Consider the following 16,895-nt stretch of genomic DNA (forward strand, 5'->3'; position numbering starts at 1 on the left):
CAAAGCAGACCTGAGGCCCTATTCTAAACGTGTCCCCTGTCATTGGTCGTTAAATAACTTGACTATACCCGACATTGCACCCTGTGTATCCACTTTTCGCACTATTTTGGCTGACACTGTACGCTTTAGCAGTCCGCACATGCCCTCGTCGATACTGGGGGGCGCTGAGAGACTTCAACATCGACGCAAACACCACCAACTTCATCACCGGTATACAGGAAGCGTTGATGGTGGGACAGGCTACCAGGGGAACAAGTGCCGTCACAAACTTTGGATTAAGTCCTGCGTTGATTCGGTCTTCCAAAACGGAGACCTCGTCAATAATATCGACCACATCACCATTCAATTCACAGATCACAACGCATATCTGAACAATACGCGTGGCAACATTCACCCACAGGAGCAGTGTCTGAAATTCGCGTTACACACCCTTAACCGTCCTTGTCAATATATTGCCTGCAGTACTGCTCGTTGAAAGGTTTTCTCTAAACCGTCCTGTGATGTTTTTTTCTCCTAAATTGTTGTCGCTTCGTTTAAATACGACCATCAAGAAATATAGGAAGAAGAAGAAAAAGAAGAGGCGAGTCAAGTCTATGGTCTACTGAACTATCGACGTCTCCATCGTTCCTGGTGATGTACGTACGTTTTATCATGCTATTTGTCCGTGAGTGCGTGGATGTCAGGTAGTTGGTTCTGATCGTAAGTGCTCATGGCGTAACATACGGGACAAAACACGGGATGCTGCGACCACTGGTGTGCCTTCCCACGTCGTATATGTCACGCCATGAGTAGTTATATGGTGATATTTGCGTTCACGATTATATTGTCGACCACATATCACGTTTCAGCGTGGAAGGTGATGCACGGTGTGAAATACAAAAAATACAAACATGTTTTTGGATGTAGTTTCGTAGCCGGGCTTATGCCTTTTTTAAACAAACGGAAGTAGACATCAAATAACGGATGATTTTACTAGAAAGATGAGAAAATTAGGGATGAAATGAAACAAAAATCAACGTGATATAGCGTACCAAACATACAAAAATTAAATTTTATCGCTCGTTTCTTCGAGGCAATCCGCCATCTTGGATGAGGACTTTCTGACCCAACCGAGGCACAGTCTGGCATCCCCCCCCCCCCCCAATTTGTAGAACCTAACTTAACCTAACCTCACTAAAGTGAGGTGATTTAGCCCCCTACCTTTTGCAAGATGACAAGTTTCGAATCCGTTAGGCTTAGCACTCCCGTGTTTCTCCAGCGCTACAAGTGCATCAGATGGGGTTGTTCTGATGCATATAAAGTAACTTCTAGACCACAAATTCTTGTAATTCTTGTATTTTTGTATTCGCTATATGGTCTTCTCTCACTTCAGTGCATTATTTCTCTTCAGAACACTCCGGCTAATTAGAAAAAGCCATAAGCCCGTCTACGGAACTACACGCATGTTTTTTACTTTCAAACTTCAATGGGCATCGAATAGAGCCACGAGTCCAACACACTAAAAGCAGCGAACCACTACATAACCTACATATCGAGTTTGCCTGCGTTGCTTGACAATGTTTGTGAGAGTACCAATCTTTCATTACTCCAAAGTGTGCAGTGGCATTTCCATTCGTGTCCTACGTGATAAATATCCGACCAGCATGCTTCTACAATAGCGAATACATTCTAAGAACATGATGGAAATGCGACAGTTCTGAGGGTGATCAATCAATAAGCCAGCCAGCCTTGCATTCTTTATAAGAAAACTCAACCTGCTTACTTTGTCCTAGCTGCGTCTCACACTTTACACGGCTACGCTCAGTGCCCCGAGTGTTTGTACAGCTTGGGACAAAAGTTCACGAAACACCGGGGTGTCGCATTTCTCGATTGGAGCGGCAGCCAACCAGTAAGCAGTCTCGGGCACACATACCGAGTGATGGACGGAATAGCTGGTCTCACGTTTCTTATTCGATCCCTTCCTGACACGAGCGGGGGGCCGTTCCTATGAAGAAATAGGTAGATATCGTGTTCCGTACACTTTTGTCCCAAGCTGTACTCTTCCTTTTTGGTGTGGCTGCGGTTATTACCAGGTAATGCACAACGTTGTATACATCCAGGAGAGCGACACACTAACTCCTAGACGCTGAGACCTGGAACTTGTCGATAACTTTTGCATCGCTGGTAATGTTCTTCACAAGTTGCTACTGGATGTTATTAACTGTTTTGCGATCGAGTCTTTGCGCTATTTTTCTGCTCTTGTTTGGGGCGCCATAACCGACACAAATTCGTTGTTCATTGGGGACCTGAAACATAAAATATTTCAAATAGCGCGCATCATAGCCAATCAATGCACAGAATGTCACTTGCGATTTGAGAAGAGCGCGCGTAATGTGGTGAAGTTCTATTTTAAGAGTTGTACACAGTCAAGGAGACTGCATTAGCACCCGCAAGGCTCTGACATCACCCCAGTTTTTTTGTTTACGTTAGTATACTTCATATGTACACCGGTATACAGGTTGTCCAACCTAACGTGCACCGGGGTAAAAGAAAAAAGAAAAACGCGGTGCATCATAAGTGAATGACAACTGCAGAATATTGGAGGCATCCCGTGTCCTAATCGCCTGCATGGTTATATGGTGACTGATCAATTATTTAGGCGTCGCTAATTAGCCTTTTTTTTTTATGCGTCTTAGGGCCGAGATGTTGATGACTGGAGTTTGCATGGCGCATCGAAGACAAAAGTAATAATGCGCCAGCACTGTGACGGACCGAGGTGTGATGTTTTGTTTTGTTTTTGTTTTTTGTTTTCTAAGAAAGAACGCTCGTTAAATCCGAAAGTGTACCGCGTGATACGAGGCGAAGGCATTTACGTGCGCGCGTCGCTTTCAGAGCTCTTGAGCGTATACCGACCCAAGCAGCACAATGTACTGAAAGTCCCAATAGGGGTGGAAGTCTTAAACAGACTCGTTGGACTAAAGAACATTGATAAGACATATACCGTCCACCCGGATTGCACTCGACTTTCAGTATACTGTGATGCTTGGGGGGGGGGGGGGGCGACTACTACACTGTTAAAACAGAACTTCACCACATAGCACGCTCCTAGCCAACCATCATTCCGAATTATATCATTCTGTGCATTGATTTGTTGAAAATGGGTGTAGGCGCCTATCTGGGACAGAATATCTTGTCCCAGATAGGCGCCTCCCCCCTGTTTTGAACAAATCATGACACAGAATGATATCATTCGGTATGATGGTTGGCTAGTGGCGTGCTATATGGTGAAGTTCTGTTTTAACAGTGTACAAGCATTATCGGCCGAGAAGCCACCTTCAGGTGAGCGTCGGCGGCTGCTGACGCATCCGGGGGGCGTAGACCATCTGTTTACCAACGTTTGAGAGCACTGGTTTGAGGTTGTATTTTGCTGTGGTGGGCAAGAGGCGGGAAAAACGTGTCAGCTGAGAGGCTGATAAGGCTTACACTCTTAAAAATGAACTTCACCACATAGCACGCTCCTAGCCAACCATCATCTCGAATGATACCGTTATCTCCCCTGATTTGTTGAAAACGGGAGGCGTACGCCTTTTTTTGGGACAATCATGAACAGCATAAGTGTCACAAAAAAGGCGTACGCCTCCCGTTTTCAACAAATCAGGGGAGATAACGGTATCATTCGAGATGATGGTTGGCTAGGAGCGTGCTATGCGGTGAAGTTCATTTTTAAGAGTGTATAGTGCCCACCAGCATGCTTTCCGCGGCGGAGCTACGAAATCAGTGAGGGCCAGCTCTCACTTTGCAACGCCCGACGCGACGTCGTGAGCTGGTGGCGGAAATAGACGCGCATTTCCGGCGTTGGGAGAGGAGAGACGTCGAGCCCAAAAAAAAAAAAAAATGCCATGCCGGTCTCTTTCACGACGTCGTCGGCGAGAGGCGGCGAGAACGATACGCTGGCGACCAATAAGGTGTCAGAGAAAGGCCACGCCTCCTGAGTTTTTGACTGCTTTGGACGACGGAATGCCACTGCGGTAGGAACATGAAAATCGTGCGCCTTGACGTGGCGGAGGAAATGCGTCTCTACTTCCGCGGCCCGTTCACGACGTCGCGTCGGGCGTCGCCAAGTGAGAGCTGGCCCTAAAGTACACTCTTAAAAATGAACTTCACCGCATGGCACGATTCTAGCCAACCGTAATCTCGAATGATATCGTTGTCTGCCCTGATTTGTTGAAAACGGGAGGCGTACGCCTTTTTTGTGACACTTATGCTGTTCATAATTGTCACAAAAAGGCGTACGCCTCCCGTTTTCAACAAATCAGATCAGATAACGATATCATTCGAGATTATGGTTGGCTAGAATCGTGCTATGCGGTGAAGTTCATTTCTAAGAGTGTAGGGGCGCAGGTCGTCTATTCACTTCTCGGCGCTAAGACGAGTCATTAAAATGTTGTTTAATTAGTTGCGAGCAATTAAAGGGGTGCCAAAGCACAAGAAATTCTCTTCGCGATATGAACGATTCCGTCATTATGAGACTAATGCAAAAAGAACGAGATTCACTCGTTGAGCCGTTTGCAATTAAAACGTAAATAAATGTGGCAATGAAAAAATGCCTAGGAAGCAAGCGAGCTGGTGAAGATGATGCATAACGTAAAACCCCCGAGACTAGGGAACACGAAGGGACGGACACAACAGGAAGTCTCAAACACAACTGAAAATTTTACTTCACAAACAAGAATGTGGCAGTTTAGAGGTTAATCTTTCCTTCGTCGGAATCCCCGCAAAACGTCAAAGGTACGTCACCCCCAGCTGATCCAACTGTCAAAGGAAACTTATTGCGGGAACTACCCTTTGCCGCGTTTCTTTGTCCAATCAGCGCGGTACGAAAGGAGCTCCGACTTGGCTGCGACGCGTATTGATACACCTCGCCGGGACGCGTATAATTCGCAATATTCTGTAGTAGCGGAAGCTTTCGCTAATACCGCCATACAAGGCAACAGAAACAGTATCAGCGCAAAAACGTGATCAAACACACATGTTATAGATAACGCTCGAAAAACGAAACTTTACGAGATGGAGGCTACACAGTCACCGCGAGAAGCCCTTCCACACTCTTAGAAATGAACTTCACCACATAGCACTCTCCTAGCCAACCATCATCCCGAATGACAACGTTCTCGCCCCTGATTTGCTGAAAACGGGAGGAGGAGCCTTTTTTTGTGCCATTATGCGCGGCACAAAATAGGCTCCTCCTCCCGTTTTCAACAAATCAGGGGCGAGAACGTTGTCATTCGGGATGACGGTTGGCTAGGAGAGTGCTATGTGGTGAAGTTCATTTTTAAGAGTGCAAGTGCGAGCGGAGCAGCATGGATAGTACACTCTGAAAACAGAACTTCACCGCATAGCACACTGTGCGCCAAGCCGCCAACCATTGCTTGAATGATAGGGTTATCGCTTCTGATTCGAAGAGAGACGGGGCGTACGCCTTTTTGTGGCAATTTCGATATATCCAAATTGCCACAAAAAGGCGTACACCCACCTCTTTCTTCGAATACGAAGCGATAATCCTATCATTCGTGGTAATGGTTGGCTCACAGCGTGCTATGCGGTGAAGTTCTGGTTTTAGAGTGTACGAATCAGATTGTAGATGCGTGCGCAACAGAAGCTAGAGCAGTGCTGTGACGGTTATAAAAGTGCCGTTATGTGATTATGAAGTCCATCTCTTATTTCGTTCCACACAGCTACTGCACACAAAGGATACGGTTTCTAGTAAGACATTTCTTGAAAAACGTACGGTTTCTAATGAGACATTTCTTGCAAAAACCTACCTCCAAGCGTTATCTTCGTTGGCAGATGGGACACTCCGTCGGTACGAGGTGTCCGTTCGCCATTTTAACCTGAATCCCCCTCATTACACAAACACACCATCGCAATCAGCGCGCATTGCAAAATAGCGCGCACTCGTTATTCTTTTTGCGTTGCATTGCGACGGTATTGGAAATAATGAGCACTGAGTACACAATGTACCTGCTTCCAGTAACCTATATGACACCAGCAGACACACCCTTTAGGACCCCTTTAATTAATGAGTCACGATGACAAGATAAGACAGATTACGCGATAAGAAGATACGCGACTGGTCACAATATTCTGCAGTTTTCATTCGCTTACGACCCACCGTGCTTTTTTTTTTTTTTTAAACATTGCACGTTACCTTCGAGACCGTGCATAACCAGCCCGATGTCGGTGTCTCATACCCTCTGCGGAATTCCAACTAGAAAGTGGTTGGTGAAGAGAATGTTACGTAGCGAAAAAGGAAGCCCTCAAGGAAGAAGGCCGTGCTGCTCTTTTTGGCTACAAATCTCCCGCATGTTTTTCTTTTCTTTCTCTTTTTTTAGCTTCATTTCGTCGAATGAGGCTGCCTGTGAGGAAATTTTAACAGGGAGAGGAAGTTCTCTTTTGAGATATGGTTATATTTATATATCGCTCTCTTTTGTATTATGGGTATATTATGCAGATTGATAAGACAGAACCATGGCATCGCTGGATGGAGGGACTCGAGCAAGCGGAAGGGTGGAACTTCGGGTAAACGCATTTCAAGTGACCATTGCCAGTCTGTTCACCCTGCTCGCAATGTCGGTCCTTCTATTTGGGGTGTACCTATATGCTCTGGTGAGTGCTTAAGAGCAATAGCGATTGAGGAGATCACACACGCGAGTAGATACATATGTAGATGATGAAGATGATCCGAGTTTCTTTTTTTTTTTTTTTTTTGCGCATCGACAACAAAGGTCATAATGCGCCAAAAAAAAACAAAAAAACTTTATTTTGAGATGATGGGGAGAGATGGGTGGCTTTGAGAGATGGGTGGGGAGTTTCATAGCAAGGGGGCGATACTCTACCCCATTGCTGGTGGGGATGTGGGGAATGAAATAACGAGCCCTCTCACAATAACGATCGAAGTCCGATGGTGTCCAGAAATGTCAAAAGAGCTTTGAGCGCAGGTCGTTGCTGGGCTGGATTGGGCCAGCGACCAAGCAATTTTGATAGGGAGAAGGGGCGAGAGTCCAGCTGACGTAACATGGGGAGTGATGTGACTAGTTAAAACTAATATAACTAGTGAGGAAGATGTCTAAAACTGTCTATCTAAAACTACAGAACGTTTAAAATTCCAATTCCTGTGAAGAAGTTAAAAACTCTGCTAAAGGGGATCATTGCCTCATTACCAAGCAATATGGCTGGGTGAAGAGGTAAATGATGTGCATAAAACTGTCTGAAGCAGAGGTGGGCACCCTCACGAGGGCGTGCGAGGGTGAGGGTTTCCTCACCCTCACCTCACCCTCACCTCACGATATTTGAGATGAGGTGAGGTGAGGGCCAATCTCTCTGGTGATGTTTGGGGTGAGGTGAGGTGAGGAAAATTTTCAAAAAAATTTTGAGGTGAGGTGAGGTGAGGAAAACTTTATGAACGCCCACTTTATGAAAACTTTTTTCGCGCGTACACGGGATATCTTTCCTTTTTTTGCAGCTTCTGTCTCTCACCTGGGCGGGGCTGTCCTCCTCTCTCGCTGGTGATACGCGCAACTTTTACGGGTATAACAATCGTTCCACGAAGCGTTTTCTGTGATTGATTAGGCCAAATCTGCCAGAAAAAATTCACAATTTCACAAGTTCATTGACAGTCACTCAAAGCCAACGCAACTTTAATGAGAAGATTCTTCAATCCCTGCGAACGTCACATCGAATACACAAATAGCTTGAAAAAATTGAGGTGAGGTGAGGCAAATTTTGAAAAAAAAAGGTGAGGTGAGGAAAAATTTTCAAAAAAATTTTGAGGTGAGGTGAGGAAAAATTTCAAAAAAAATTTAGGTGAGGTGAGGAGAATTTTTCTCCCAGAAAATTGAGGTGAGGGCGAGGCTCGTGAGGACAAACGCCCACCTCTGGTCTGAAGTAATGTTTACGATGGGCCTCATAGTGAGGACATGAAATGAAAACCCGCGGGCCGGGTCGGGGCCCGTACAGGGCTCTAGCTGGAACACTGAGCTATTCGCGATTTCAATTACAGGTGGCGCCCCGAGCTTCCAAGATGGCGGACGAAAGGAGCTCTCCCGAGCAAACCGAGCGTAGGGAATGCGGTGTCGGCCGAATTATGTTCATTTCTTTTAATACCCACATATTGGCATGCTTCACAAAAACTGGGTTAATTTTGTCTGCTAGTCATCTCGCAGTGTCAGTTCAACTCAGTGAAGTAGGTAAAAAGTTTCCGTCGTCGTAGTTTGTTTATATACGTCCGGAATCGAGCGAACAAAGGAGGCGTTTTAGAATCTATGAAGGCGGCAAAGCAGATATTGGTTGCTAAGAAGAGTGACATAGCACGTGCTTTAGAATGTGGATAAGTAGTCTGCAGGTGTTTGAGATTCTCCTCCGTTAGTCGCGTAGTATATATGAGTGTTGCAATGGTACAACAGCTCGGTTGGAAGTGCACTGTCTGTAAGAATTAGACTTCTTTTGTCGGAACGTTAAAACATTCCTTTGGGCTTGTTGGTGATAGACTTCCATAACGTAAAAGCGCTAAAACCAGGACGAACACAGACACACACAATATAAGCATATGAATATAAGCACTTGCCATGTGACATGTCAGTAAAGTTGTTGAAAGTGAGCGCTCGAGGTTGTGTGTGTCTGTGTTCGTCCTGGTTTTAGCGCTTTTACGTTATGGAGATTTTGTCGGAACTTTAAGACACAAGTAATTGAAAAAAAATTATGCAAAAGTTAACGTTCACATGGGCATTTGCGAGAGCTCAAGACAACACCTCTCTGTTTGATGCGGTGATGACAAAACATGCTCATATGATGTTACCTCTGATCCTCATGTTTGGAGAACTCTGTATGTCAAAGGTAATACGTGAACAATACATATCTTGAAAGAACAAATAAAACTACACACAGGCACACGCTCATATGTGACACCTTGTCTTGAGGGAGCCATCAGACCTGTCCAACTATTTAACGTCCTGTGCGGCGAACACCTGAACGCTGCAAGAGATAATCTGGCAAAGAGAAGTATTCGTTTTCCGCGCTGCTCTTGGTATTGATATGCAACATGTCGTGATATTTTTATCTTTGCGAGTCATCGTTGATACGTGTGCGGCACCAGACAGAATCTTTCTCTCCCAGGGAGCATCAATAGTGTGTGCTTGTCTACGCCGCATTAGTTCGGTGATATTGTTTACTTTGCACGAGGTCTGAAAAGGCATACCTGTCAACACGACGAAGAAATGCCGATTCCTCGTTCTGTATTACTAAGATTAATATAATCGTCGTGACAGAGTTGATCGGGAAAACTCGCATGATTGGTCGGCACATGGTACTTCAGTTCACTTCTTGATTAGGAAGCTACTAAAAAAAAAACGTGGGGTATCTCCAACAGGCTGAGAAGAAATCAGCGGTGCAACATTCCTCTTTTTGGCTTCGATACATTCTTTGTTGCCGGCATTTTATCCATAACGAGTCACAACTGGTCCATAACGTGTACAGACGTGCCGCGTTCCTGTGCAGACGTGTTGTCAGACCTCCACTCGCAGCTTTTCGAAATCGCCGCTAGGCGGCCACGGCTTCGCTGCAAACGCGAATAAGCTTTCACCTTCCTAAGTGTTGGCCAAATATATCCGTAGCCCTTTCGGCGGTGTTCAGCGTTTTCGGCCTCTGTGTGGTGTTTGTTTGTGTGGCAACCACTGGTGGTTGTGAAAGAGATCGCCGTTACCTGCCTCAGAAAGGAGGGCAGCGTCACGACTAACGCTTTGGGGGAACGTTCGGCCTGGGCTGGCTCCTAAGGAAACTGTTCTGAGATATGCCTGACCCAGACTACTGAGGAAAACCCAGGAAAAACACAAACCAGCGCAGCCGACACCGGGCTTCGAAAGCGGGTGCCTCGCAGTCTCGACGTGACAAGGCCAGCATACGACTAGCCATCGAGCCACGCGAGCTCGTGTTGACGGTGGTCGCGGTGATTGTGAAAGGGCTCGCCGTTGACGGCATCATAGAGCTGGGCAACGTCACGACTGACCTGGGCCGACTTCTAAGGGAACAGTGCCGACATGAACACGACGCGTTGACGATAGACATCGCGCTTCTCGGCCAACGGACGAGTAACATGAAATTATGCTACAGTTCATTGAGTACCGTAATCAATTCATGGCTACCTTGTTGCCGTCTTAGACAGGCAGAAGGAGTGGGCGGAATGGTCCCTTTACTTGAGATCTTGCACCCTCTGGAATGTCGTCTGCTACTGGATGAAAACAAATGCACCTGAGGAGGCGCCGCGGTTTCGTCTTCGTGTCATTCGTTCCAGCGTACTGCATGTGTTCACTGTTTGAGTATTCACCTTAGGTATCGAGCCCTTCTGTGTATCGAGCGCTTTCCATCGCCGGTCGGGACTCATGTAGAGGAAGACCATCGTCCTCTACATTTGGTGACCCGAACGAAGAACATCACGTCCGGAGCAATTCGGCCCTTCACCATCATAGAGCTTGCCATAGTTTTTGCTGCTGCTCCCTGTACGAGGTTTGAGACTCCGTTTGCTGTATGCAGCACGACCGTGGCGCCCACCGTGCCATTCCATGCCAGACCAAAAAGGTGTGCACCACTGTGTTGAAGAAGAGGAAGAAGATTGTTGTGCTCGTTGGGTCAACGCTGGTTAGTCAACGTTGGTTGGGTGCAGTATAGGTGTGGCGCAGCCATTCTTCATTAAAACTGTTCGTTATCGTTCCCGGGCCCTTGTGTGCCATGTGTCCCACGTGGATCTATCTTCAGGCGGTTTTCACACCGTGTCTTAGGAGAAGGTGGTGTCGCTGTGGCATTCAGCCCGGCATCGTCCATGAATTGTTGTAATTCGTCTTCTACAAAGGGTTCATTCGTGTGCAACACGTGCTGTTGATCCCTCCGGAATATCTGCCAACCTTCCGTAGCGTTATTGTACAACCTGGGTCCTACTGAGCTTGCCACTCTGGCCCCTGTGCTAAAGTTTCTCTTTTTTCATATATACGCACCGTCGTACCAGGGTCCAGGCCTGGCAGTGGTCGATCGTGTGTTCTTTGCGAGCGTGTTGTTTGACTGGTGCCACAGGCTGCGCGTTGAAGTCGGGACGGAGTGATCTTCCTCTCCAGCCCATGAGCAGCTCCATCGGAGAGTGGCCGTTTTCATGGGGTGATACTCCGTAATTCAAAATACCTAACTAGAAGTATTGGTTAGAATGTTGAGTCTTTGTTAACAGGCGTTTGTACTGCGAACCACTTAGATGTTTCGCACTGCCCAATCAGAACTCCAATTGCGGCACCCATACGTGGCAGTATATTAGCAAGCGGGCTCTGACTCTGCATTTCTAAGGTGCTAAGTGGCCGGTGTGTAGCCTATTTAGCCCTTCTTTACGAAGGGCTTGCGGTATTACAACCGTTACCCCTTCAAAGAGCAGACCCTTCATCATTGACAGTTCCGACGCGCATGATTTGTGTTCACCTTCAACCGGCACGTTGTGTGCTACGCTGCAGGACCTTGTTTTGTGAAGTAGTCCGGTAGAGCTTGGCGGAAGTAGACTCACTCACAAGGGCTTCCAAAGTTTTCACCGCGAACTTCTACGCCATCCGTAGGCCCGCGTTTTATTGCATGCTTGGCGCGTGACAAAGTATCAGTGACTACCAGCTGCTTCCCAGCCACGCACTGCGCTTCAGTGTCGCATTTCATGATACGTACGAAGGATCGTTAACAGCGGCGGTATTTCGGTGAAGTTTTCTTCGCGATGGCACTTAGCGGCTTATGATCTGACTCGTCAACTACATGACAACCGTAAATAGAATTGTGGAACTTTTTACAACCGTACGTAATACCCAAATCTTCTTTCTCAACTTGAAACTATTGCTGTTCGGTTTAGGTTAACACTCTAGAGGAATAGGCTACAGGACGCCACGATTCACTATAACGCTGAAGCATTGCGTACTGGAAGAATCAGTTGACACCTTCGCTTCCCATCCTGGTTGATAGAATGCCAACTAAGGAGCCTCTGTGAGCATCGACTTGAGGTGGCCCCATTCGCGTGTGTAAGCTTCAGTCCACCCGAACACGGCGTCGTTCTGGACTAGATGACGTATTTCTGTCTTGTCATGGCATATGACAGATCTGGAATATACTTTCCAAAGTAATTCACCGTGCACAGGAGGCGTTGGACTTCTTTCTTGTCCGTTGGACCTGGCGTACAGGTGGCAGCCTTTACAAGTTCAGAGTCGGGTTATACACCATCTTTGTCAATGCGATCTCCCAGGAAGGAAACCTCTTCAGCCCCAAACTTGCACAAGGATTCGTTAAGCGTTAGCCCCGCTTCTTTTATCACACGTAGCACGCTCCCAAGACGCTCTTCCTAAGTGCTCTTCTTTGGTGGTGGTGGTGTTGAAAGGGCTTGCCGTTGTCGGCCTCACGTATGTGGGCAACGTCACGACTGACGTCCTGGGCCGACTTCTAGGGGAACTGTGCCGACATATGTCTGAAAGCGTCTGAGGAAAACCCAGGAAAAACCCCAGACAGCACAGCCGGCACCGGGATTCGAACCCGGGTACCTCCCAGTCTCGACGTGACATGGCTAGCACGCTAACAACTGAGCCACGGGAGCACCCACGGTGGCACCCCAAACTAAAATATCATCAATGTACGCGTGCGCTCCTCCAATGCCCTTCAGGACCTGATGAATCGTTTTCTAAAAAGCCTCCAGTGCAGATGATAATTTCGAAGGGTAATCTTAAGAATATAGCGCCAATCTTTCGCGTGCCTATTTTCTCCCCATCTTTCCTCGTCCAGCGAGATTTGATGAAATCCGCTGTTCACGTCGAATCTGGAAAAGTGTTTTGCGCCCGCTATGTCCGCCTCGATATGCTCTCGTCGGGGCATCTCAAAAGTGTTCACGTTTGGTTCAGCGATTGATGTGACGGACATGTTTGCAGACGCGAAGCCTTCTGTTTGGCTTTAGAACAAGAAGACTTATCTGGTCACTGGGCTCGTCCATCCTAGCAATGATATCAGCGCTTTCTAAGTGTGTCATTTCAGTCTTCAAACTTTATTTTAGTCCGCATGGAACTCGCCAGGTTGGCTGTATGGCATGCACACTTTCCTCCTTCAAGATTAACTGATGCCCGAAATGCACTGTCGCACACAGTCTCGATCGGCCAGGAATCCTGGCCGGCGCGATCCCGCTGTACACACTACGCCGTCCGCACTTCACGTTCGTGATCCAGGTTTTTTCATTTGACGCTGTCTGAGAGTTTTGCCCACAATATGCCCACTGAAGTCTCAAATTACCGAAGAAAACATTGGTCTACTTGAAAGAAATTCATATTAATTCAAACGCTATTTCAGTCATTTCGGCGTTTGTCCATCTCTCTGGCCACTGGTCGCGAGTTATGCAGTAATAGACCTTTTCCGTGTAAGCGTATGCGCATGCGCAGTCACCTGCAGGCGACTGCCATGTTCATTTGGGGAGATAATCGGTTTCAAGGTTACGCAGACGTTTGAGACATTTGACGGCGCTTCGTACTGGTACTCAGTACAATGCGCTTCCACTCTTTAGGCGTTCTTCTTACAATTTTCTGTTGCTACTTCGCCACGCAGTGTGCCAGTCTGAAAAGCGTCCCCATGTTTATTGGGGGGGGGGGGGCTTCGACGTTCGACATGCCGCCGCCAGGGGCGACGCGAATATGGAGATGGTCCATTGCTAACCTCTCTGGGCGGAGACCTCAGTCATAGCGTGGGAACCAGATACACGCCGGCGACTTGCATCTTACTGCCTCATCAAACGTTACTCCTTATCACTTAGCAGGTGTTCTCGGATCTTCTTTTTTATCGCGAACTGCGTAGACAATCTGATCACGGAGGGTAGAGTCATACAGGTTCTCAAAATTGCATGTTTGCGCTTTCAGCTGCAGGTTTGTGAGGAAGCATTCGAACGGTTCGCCATCAAGCTGCATTCGCCTTCTGAACATACACGTTCATATGCCTCGTTCTTTCTCGGCGTACAATGTTATTCAAATTTCCTCATCAGTCCGTTAAAATCCCCTTTTTCCGGATCGGTGAGCTTGAATGTATTGAAGACGTCGATGGGATTCCTCAGATATAGGAAAATAGCATCTTTTGACTTACTTCATGTGATCTGTGTTTCCGTAGCTTGTAGGTAAACTAGAAGTCGTTTATGGAATTTCTTCCACTTTTCAGCGGCATTTTCTAGCAGGGTCAAAGGCCCAGGCGATCGGAAAAATTATATCTTTGTAACTCGAGTCTCGCGTTCCACCGTGACTGCTCTGTTTCGTTCTCACTGGCGCGAGACACTGACTTCTTGCACCATGTGCAAGGGAGCTCTCAGGTATGCAGCTGAAGCCAGACTGACTGGCCCGTTTATATCCTGTTCTCATCAAGCCGTTTACAGGGTTGACTGACTCCCGATAAAGCAGCTTTCAGGACAGTTGACCACGCGAGAAATGTAAGCGTTGGGCAGAGCTTTGGGTATTTTGCTGATAACGTGTGCATGGATGATAGTGAAGTGCAGACTTCGAGGTAAAGCAGGTTCACGAAAGACGTCTCATTTGATACAAATCCGTTATTGTGCGATCTAAATATCGCAGCAAAACGTGGCTGTATTGACAGGAGCCGCGCAAAGTAACTTGCAGCCACCTTGACAGCTCTCGCTACGCAAGCGACGCGATTCGAGCGCGGGGGATCTAAAATTCTCATCGGGAGCGTTTAGGCATGGTTCTGATGCGTGCGGACGCCTACGTGCATATGCGTGCGTTGTAAGCAATCCGTTCCGCTGTTCACATAATTGCTTCCATTCACATATCTGCGTCCGAATGCGTGCGTCACCAAACCGTAAGCCAATGAGCGCCGAGCGGGAGTTCCACTCCGGTGGCCGCCATGTTGAAAACAGTATGGCAAAGAGAAACCTACTGCGCACGCTCGGAAGGTGGCCTCGCGATTCGTTCTCCGTTTGCGGGCTGCTGCGTGCGTCGGAAAAAGTTGAGCTCGGGCGAACTCCTTGCGTTCTGCTGCGGGAGGTCGCGCACCACAGGGACGACACAAACCCGCCATTGTTGTAACTACCCTCAAGCGGGTGCTCTTGGCAAAACTGCCATCTTGTCCTGGTCGCACGTCATAGAAAACGTCATTTCCAGGTCATGTGACTTTGTTTATATATCGCTTTGCCGCTTACCGACATATTTTCGCCGTCATAACAGAAAGAGATTACCGTATTTTGCCAGCGTAAACTATGCGATGCTTTTTCCGCAACATGGTAGCCCATTTGTCCTTAGTTTAAGCACATGGCATCGGCTGGGTAAGTCTTAACGCGCAGTCGTCATGACATCTTTGGAGGTCAACAATACGAGGCTTTGTGTGCAAAACTGCATGTTTTACTGCAAGTCTATCGGATAAAAATAATTACTGTGATCGAAAAACATCCAAAACGTCGTCCAGAAACAACAACCGCATTGTTTACAAACGGTTTGGCCGCCGATCACGGGCGCCGCCATCTTTAAGGTCACGTGCGCCTTTACGTTTGCTGTGACGTGCGACCAGGACCTGTCCAGGATGCATTGCGTTCGCCCAGCACGCTTTCGTCTACGGAGCAATACATTGTATGCCACCCCTGTGTCGCGCACGTATCTGTTGTCACGGTAACCAGTGCCCGTATGCATCCGCACGCAGCAGAACGCCCTAGTGTGAACCATGCTTTACGTTGCGTCACTGCGTGCGCTCGCTTCCGAACGACAGCATTGCGCTATCGACACGGATCGGAAGATGGCCCTTGCATCGGCGCGCCATTTTCGTTCCAAAGTAACCCTGTTGTCACCTTATTCTATTACGGTTAAAATGGGTGTAAAAGTTACGTATATTTGTTAATAACGCTATATTTCTTCGCTAAAGCTCCCAAGCCAACATTTCTTTCGGAGCTTGACAGAAGGTACTTTTACTTTCCACTGCACAAATTTCTGCACAATTCTTTTTTCTTTTTTTTTATGTCTACTCGCGCCACAAGCCGATGATCCTAACCTCAGAACGTAGATTTCGTTTCGCCCGCATTCAACGTTCTGCGGTTTCCGGCGTACATTACGTGAGAGAACCACCTTCCGTCAAAAAAGTGAGGAAGAACAAACAACGATTCAAACACGCTGAGAACCGAGACAGCAACCTCCTTGTATATCGAACCTTCGTGATGGTGCTTACAGGGCTACTTCACCTGCCATATGCTGTGAAGGGTGAAAAATGAATGAATTCACTTATCCAACCATTTTATCCGCAGGTACACAGTGTGCTTGAAAGTGGCCGGTCAGTCAACGTCCTGTATTCCGTCACAAGTGTGGCGATGTTCTTCGAGATCCCCCTTGCCGCTGCCGTCGTAATGTACGGCATCACCGTTGCACGACGTGACAACCCGTTTCCTGAACATTGGCTTATGCGCTTCCACATCGCCAGTCTGTGTTGCTTCACCTTCGACTGCATATTCATAATGATTCTCGCATCCACATTTCTCGTCTTCAGCAACGGAATGCGTGCCTGAATGGTACAAATGCTACGTAAATTAACGTATAGATGATCCAATATTAAGCTGTAGTTTGCTGGTTGACCACATTGCAGTGTATTGTGTGCTGCGCGTGGTATATATACTGTAATAAACGCATTAAGGATCTGATGTCACGGCGCTCTAGATGGAGCACGCAACAATATGGCTTGATAGATAACTATCCTTCAGGGTATCCTTGCGAGGTCCGACCTCATCTGACGCAACGAGTGCCTCAAGATCGGGTTTTATAAACGGAAGGGTTCTGTGGGCAGTGCGTGTGCCTCCGTCTCGAGTTTTCGTTTTTACGGCTGGAACACTGAGCTATTCGCGA

At 47.4% G+C, this 16,895-nt stretch overlaps 1 long non-coding RNA gene across 1 annotated transcript; it reads left to right on the plus strand.

The window, feature by feature from the left end:
* The first annotated feature begins 1,820 nt into the window (after positions 1-1,820).
* On the plus strand, positions 1,821-16,693 carry LOC135399592 (uncharacterized). The gene is made up of 3 exons (XR_010424356.1): positions 1,821-2,163; positions 6,491-6,645; positions 16,304-16,693. It is a non-coding gene; the product is annotated as an uncharacterized LOC135399592 (long non-coding RNA).
* The last annotated feature ends 202 nt before the right edge of the window (positions 16,694-16,895 follow it).

The sequence above is a fragment of the Ornithodoros turicata genome, chromosome 7 (assembly GCF_037126465.1).
Source record: "Ornithodoros turicata isolate Travis chromosome 7, ASM3712646v1, whole genome shotgun sequence".
Lineage (NCBI taxonomy): Eukaryota > Metazoa > Arthropoda > Arachnida > Ixodida > Argasidae > Ornithodoros > Ornithodoros turicata.